Raw genomic sequence first — 7,124 nt, forward strand, 5'->3', positions numbered from 1 at the left:
GCCTCGCGAGCCCGACGTTCGAGGGCATTTTGCGCCGTCGCACTCGAGCACTCGAGGAGGAAGGTCTCCCAAGCCTCTATAGTGGGGGGGAGCGTAGCGCAAAAAAATTGGCAGAGGCTTAGCTTGGTTAAGCCTAGTGGATTGCGAAAGCAAGGACGCTGAACTTGTAGATGCACCCAGATCAAGAGATGTTGAACGGATTCGCCTGGCTGCATAATATGCACTCCGTTTAGCTAAACGTTGTTCCCGCTCTTCATCCGTTTCTTCCGCACGCCGCCGCTTCTTAGCTGCAGCACATCGTTGCAGCTTCACCTTATACACATCATCCGACATATCGTGGAGGATTCGCTGGGACGACTGCGACGAGCCGAGTTGGGGGGGCCACTTTTCCACAGCTGGCATGACGTCACGTACAGCGAGCGCCCCTCGCGGCAGCGGCGTGCAGCTGCGGCATGGAGGATTCGCTGGGACGATCGCGACGAACCGAATTGGGGCCCCGCTTTTCCGCAACTGGTATGACGTCGCACATAAGTCACGCTAAAGGTCGATGGTGGATTCTCTGGGACGACGGCCAAGAGCGGAAACCTCGAGCAGTATTGCTTTCGCAATAAAAACACGGAGGACGAGGTACCCAGACACACGCCGCGGGCGTGAACATCCCACTGATTTTCTTCCAAGACAATTACGGTGAAGACGACACGTAAGAACTGTCGGGCGCATCCGGAAGGGGGAAGCGAAAAACGAAAAATAGAAGACAGGACCACCGCTGATATCATCAGGAATCACCGATTAGGTCCCTGAGACGACTACCACTCTAACAAAAAGATAGACGGCATGCTGAAACATTTCTCTCGCAAAGCGGTGATCTGCGCAACTTCCACAAATGCGCGAGTTAGCTGACCTATGCTTCTGGCCACGTTTGAGCATTGATCAAGAAACGGCACGCAGCCACACTACTTAAAGTGCGAAGCCAAGTTACTTCTACAATATGTTTTCATGTTGTTTCGTTTTTCGCGTTTTTTTTTTTGCGCTACACTCTTATGTCGTGGCTTACCGACTTGCCCGAGTATGCTCCCTCGTCAGTTACAGGAAACGGGTACTCCGCACAAACATCGCTGTAAAGTGCGGGCGGCTGCAGGTCACGAAGGGACGGAGTGGGTATTGATTCTGCGGGCACCATCTGACAACGGCCGCTATTGTTTGCGGCGCGCCAAGATTTAAGGTCATTGACGCTCTTCAATTTGCAGCCTGCGCGCATCCGCGGTGCAGCCTCGGCCATTGTTCGCTGGTCATCGGCGTCGACGGCTTTCAATCCCCCCAAGACTGTGCCAAGATCCCCGGGCAGTTCCCATTTCTGGTGGGGAGACAATGGTTGTTTCCAGAAGAGATTCTGTTGGGAGCCTAGGCGAACAGTCGGCTGGGACGTCAATAACCGAACACGCGCGTCGAATTCTACAGAGCTGTTGAGCAGCCGCATCTGGGAAGAGGGAATTCAATGAACTCATGGACCCTCGAACACTTTGCGGTGTAAATAGAGGGGAAGTGGGTGAAATTGGTGATTAAAGTTCCTCAGTCAAAAACAGATCGAAGCCAACTGAACCGAAGGGGTTGCGGCCTGCTATGGATGAGGGAACGTTTCATCCGCTCTCCCTCTATTTGTTTGTTGAATCGATTCATTGGTATTGAGAAATCCTGTATACTCTCTGAGGGTTTCTTTATCATGTGGACTTACTTTAGTTGCTGCAGTTTGTACGCCCCACGTACGAACAAAGTTTTGATGCGAGAATGCTCGTGACAGTAGTAGAACCAAGAAACAGCTTTCTGATTTCTCTTTCTGCATGCAGGTACCCCTGCCTTCAGTAACATGCGCCACTGCAGCCTCGGCAAGCGTAACTTTGTCGCCCCAGAACTAATAAAAATGTTTACTATAACTTGTTGAGGAAGCGAAATTTAACTGTACATATCGCCTTCTGTTCTACACTAAAAGTAACCCTCCTATACAGAGACATCCAACACTTGCTCGGAGCATTGTAGGGGACTAGAAGAAACTAACCAACCTCCACCGTCTTATCCAAGTTAGCAAATGACTGGCTGAGCAAATATCAATTAAGAATTCGCGAATGTCTTTCCATGTGTTCAAACCAAGGGCTCAACATGTGTTAGGTTGTGCTGATCTCGATTTTGGTAAGCGGAAAAATCTCTTCTTTAACGAAGGCGCGTGCAAGAAGGAACTTGGTGTCGTCCGTTCCTTTCCCTGCGTTTTTTTGGTTGTTGTAAAGATTATATTCCACTCCCCAAAACCGATTAGGAATAAATACTAAGCATATTTAAATTACGAGATTAGTGCGATGCACAGTAAAGTGTCATGTGCGAATACTAACCAGGCAATAATTGTCTGTTGCCTTTTTTTCGCCCTCAGCTATCAAACTCTACGCATTTTAAGCATGTGCAGGATAACTTTCTATGGTAATCAAACATTAGAAAATAAACTACCACGACTTCTTAACAAACTCGCACAAAACGATATTGATCTCCAAAACACAACACGCCACAAACTGTTCGAGTATTTTTTACACTACACCTAACCTTTTTTTTTCTGTGATTTGTTTACCTAATTCTTTCTTTCACCATCATTGTAAGTTTTCTTTCCAACCAGGACAATGCTGTTGATTTTATGCTGACTACTGTAACCTGATAACAGCTCTGCTATATGTATTTTTTTTCCTTTGTTATCTGTATTTCTTGTATTTTCTTTTTTTTTTGTGTGTGTGTGTGAAAAAAAACACTGCATTGCTGTCAAAGTGGGGGCCCGTGGCCTTGTCAAGCTGTCAAACGGCAGCTTTTACTACGGGTCCCCGCCATCATCTGTACCATGGTGGCAAAATAAAATTTGAATTTGAATTTTAACATCACCTAAGCGAATTTCTCCTTACAAGGCACGTACCTTGGATTTATCACCGTCAAATATTGCTCGAAGTGTTCGCATTAATCGAGTTGCAAATCTTCCTTAGCTTCGCATGAGATGCTCACAGACAATGCAGGCAAGTTTGCTGGATTCTCGCTCTCGCAAGTTTCCCGGCGATCGGCTTTTAATTACGCCATGACTCTCGCACGCAGCGGCGCGGAGAAACAATGCAGCAGCACCATCTGCGGGCTTTTGCCATCCGCAAACTTTCTAAACGCGTGTGGCAGCGATGGCTGGGAAAGTACACGCCACGTAATAAAGGGTCTCGCTGAGTTTGCACCTTTTTTTTTTAATATATCGCTGCGAAGTTTCGTACTTTCGTTTGGTACTTCTGAGAGCCGCCGGTACGCGGTTTTGTCACTTTTTGAAGTGCGATGCCATAAGTTTTATTTATTTATTTATTTATTTATTTATTTATCTATTTATTTATTTATTTATTTATTTCTTTATTTATTTATTGTACACCTCAAATGCCCCTGAACAGGGGTATTACATGAGGGGAAAAAGTACACAAAATGAATCTAAAATGAATGACATGGGGTTTAAAACAGAACATTTTCAATGGCTTGTTTAAAATGGACGGGGCTGGTGTGGAGTGCGGGATCGGCAGGCAGGCCATTGCAGTCTACTGCAGTCTGGGAAAAGAAGGAATGAAGGTGCGCAGTGGTGCGTGCGCGGTGGGGATAAACGGCTTTGCTGTGACTGGTGCGAGGGGACACGTGATGAGCTGGTTTTAGATCTGCAAGGGATGAATGATAAAACTTGTGGAAAAGGATGAGTCGGCAGATTTTGCGTCGCAGTTCGAGGTCAGGCAGGTTAGCTCTCGACTTCATGGCAGTCACACTAGAATGATAAGAGTAGTCTGAATGGATGATGTCTCATGATCGCAGCTGCCCACAACTCTTTCTGTATCGTACGAGTTGATTGTAGCTGCTCTTGGCGCTTTATCTCGGAGGTTCTAAGAGAGCTTTGCAATGAGCTCGGCCTATAGCGGCGGGACATCTGCATTTCGGCGTCCGCCGAGCTCATATGTTGCTATTTCGGCCGCCGAGTTGTTCAGTTATTTGTGTGCGCAACGCAGACCAATACAGAACTCGTTCAAGAACAACTTCTGTCTGCTCGTCTCACGCCCGCGGCATTGTCACCATCCCGTGAATATGTGCACTGACCTTGAGCTCGTTATAATCTTGGCATAATTTTTAAAAAATTTAACATCTTATGAAAGGTGTACAGTCCAGCAAGGGAGAAAGAAGTTAGAGACAAAAAAAACGGTCATCACTGCACGTTTCCACGTTTATTTGGGTTTTCGCTCCTCAAAATTAAACGAAACGACGACTAGTGCACAGACCATAGTGCTTATCCTGATGCGTCAGCAGTTTTATACGTTGAAGCCATCATTCCAAGACGATCGCAGTTTTCTTTACGGCAAGCAGCAGAAAAAGCAAGGTGGAAGAAAGAGTTGGAATTGTGAAACAACAAAAGAACAATGAAATGAAAGCTTCATAAAACTGGTAAACGCATGCTGGCCTGGCAGAAGCAGTAAACAGCGTCATGGAGTAAGAGGAAGATTCTCTTAGATAAGCGAACGTTCGCAATTGATTACAGCGAACGAGCACCTCCTTTCACCATCAAGTGAACGAGAAGTTTAAGGCAGCAATAAACGGCGAAGGTAAAGTACAAGAATAACTTCGTTTTTTCTTTTCATTTACTTACATTCTGCGAGCTAAGCCGTCTTGCGCACATCCTAGGAGGCAGAAAGGTGTTATAATCTGGAGAAAGCGAACCAGCTCGCGCAATAAATTTTTTGGGTGCGCTTGAAACAGCTAACCAAGACGAGAGAAAAATGTAAACAGTGTCAGTCGAAGAAAAAACAACGCCTCGCGCTAGAGTTACTGCTATTTCTTCCAGGAGCCTGAGAGCAACAAATCGCGATTTTAAATTTATTTGACGGGTCGCTCACTTTCGAGAGTTTGGAAAGCGCGCACCTGGCGTACCTCTCCTGGTTTCTTCTTTGTGTTTGTATTTTTCTTTGAACTTCGAAAGAGCACCGCAAGCGCTGGCTTAACTTTGAGCTTCGAAAGTATTCGAGAGAGTTCCCTTGGCTGTTTCCGCTAATGATTTTGTTCAAGACAAGAAGCGGGAAGAACGCATCCTCCACTTTGAAGATTGCTGGCGGTCTCAAAGTGAATCGATTCACGTACGGAGTCAGCACTTGTGAGCCAAACTTTATTTCCTTCCCAAGTGCACTCAGGCAGCTGCATAAGATATCAATCCTCTTCGTCACTACTTTCTTCTTCAAGCGCGTGCGTGTGATTCGTGCATGCTTTCATGTGTACTGCCGCCCACAGACTTAACACGAATGGGTGGGCTCTGCGGCTGCGCCACTGCACACGTCGCTAACACGCTTACCTTTGCAATGCAGGCTTTCGCCAGAATCTGCCTGTGCTCTCCTGCTGGCCTTGTTGGTTGACACGCCGGCCATCACCTTGGCTCCCGTGTCATCACTTCAGGATGGCGACATGGCTTCCTGCCCCCTGCACACCGATATTTGCAGAACCTCGGAACACCCCCCTCGACAACTGGACCGTCGGACGAGCAGCAGCAACTAGATCGTCACCGACAACCTGGAGTACATCACCTATAAATCAGTGATACCCACCCCCCGCGCACTGTGGGCTCTGAGGATGTGCCCCTGCACACGTCGCTAACACGCTTACCTTCGCAATGAAGTTTAGTAATAAGTATCCCCTTTTCTCTTAAAAAAAACAAGCAATATTTACCTGGAACAGCTGCCGACCCCGCAGTGTTGCTTTTGTCCTGCTATTGAATGTGCAGATATCATCCGCGCATTGTTACTGCTATCTGACCCAGGACCATGTAATAGTGGCACTATTTTGGCTGAACTACAGAAGTTAACAGCGGGTCAATCGCAACTCATCACTGAAGTACAACGTCTCAAAAACCAACTAGCATCAACTGATAAAACGCTGCCCGCCCTAAGTAACCAATCTTTCAGATTTGGAAATCCAGTGTCAATGCCTCGGCAACATGCGAACAGAACTTGAAAGCCTTCAGTCACACACTATACCAACACCTGCCAGCTTAAACCAGATGCACGAACCGACTTCGAAGTACATTCAATGCAGCTTTAAAGTAAAGCGCCAAATTCGAACCAGGTTCATTAGAAGAGTAATGATAAGCCAAATCGGCGATTCTGGTTCCCCTATCTGGATCCTCTGCATTCATCCCGACTCCGGTCATCAAAAGAGAATAGTGCTCTCCTCCTTGTGTGGATGCATAACGAATTGGGGAAGGAATCATTCACCTCCGTGAATGGAGGCGCACAAACGCACCATCTGTGCACCTCCATGAGTGTTTCAGCTGCTCGCATTGCGACACATGAAAACACACGAAATACCCGTCTTTCTGAACCCGAAACAGGCTATGGTAGAGTGTCCCGTTGCAAAAGTGTGGAGCGTCTGACTATTGTGATCACGGAGGCGTTCCTGTTTAGAGAAAGGTTTCGGACCCACTAGGGCGTTTAATCTTCCAACGTGACGATCTCGGCACTCACACTGCGGCTTAGGGTAGTGTCGATCTTCATCTTAAAATTTGAAAGCCTTGGTGGACAGTGCGAGTGTTTTGCCCCCTATAAAACGAAACCTGGCTGATGACAATCCCGATTATGCTACCCACTATGCTCTGCAATGCCTGCCTTCACGCCAGAGCACACAGTACTGACAGTCCCCATCATTATTCCTACTTCGCATTGCACCATTTATCATTTGAGGGGGTTGCGACACATCTTTGGTGCCAGCGATGTCCACGCGACAATTACCGCGGCCACGCAGTAGTAGTAAAACGTAAAATACATTTCCCTTCCATATACACATCACAATTGCTTCAATTTGTTAAGTCATCGTTGTTCCATTTTGATGTTGATTTTTTGCATATTGCTCCGCTCGTGCATGTTTGTGTGCGTGTGTGCGTATGCGTGTGTGTGTGTGCGTGTGTGTGTGTGTGCGCGCGCGCGCGCGCGCCCGTGCATGCGTGTGTGCGCCATCAAACTGTCAGTGTAGCTACTTTTACATTTGTACTTGTGCAGTACCAAAGACCGAAGAATTTATTCGCGAATCGAATCGAATAGGTATTTTTATAT

General features: G+C 46.9%; 1 protein-coding gene across 4 annotated transcripts in view; it reads left to right on the forward strand.

Annotated features, from left to right (window-relative positions):
- The window catches only part of LOC149334853 (uncharacterized), an 87,566-nt gene that overhangs the window by 35,060 nt on the left and 45,382 nt on the right, over positions 1–7,124 (forward strand). For 2 of the 4 annotated variants that reach the window (XR_016283972.1, XM_089551482.1), the window contains exon 3: positions 5,388–6,916. The exons of the other annotated variants lie outside the window; for them this stretch is intronic. The gene's annotated coding sequence lies outside the window, so the exon portion shown is untranslated. Of the gene's footprint in view, positions 1–5,387; positions 6,917–7,124 lie in introns of those variants that run through there. 4 annotated transcript variants of the gene reach the window in all.

Source organism: Amblyomma mixtum, chromosome 7 (genome assembly GCF_055824585.1).
Source record: "Amblyomma mixtum isolate Tamu chromosome 7, ASM5582458v1, whole genome shotgun sequence".
NCBI lineage: Eukaryota > Metazoa > Arthropoda > Arachnida > Ixodida > Ixodidae > Amblyomma > Amblyomma mixtum.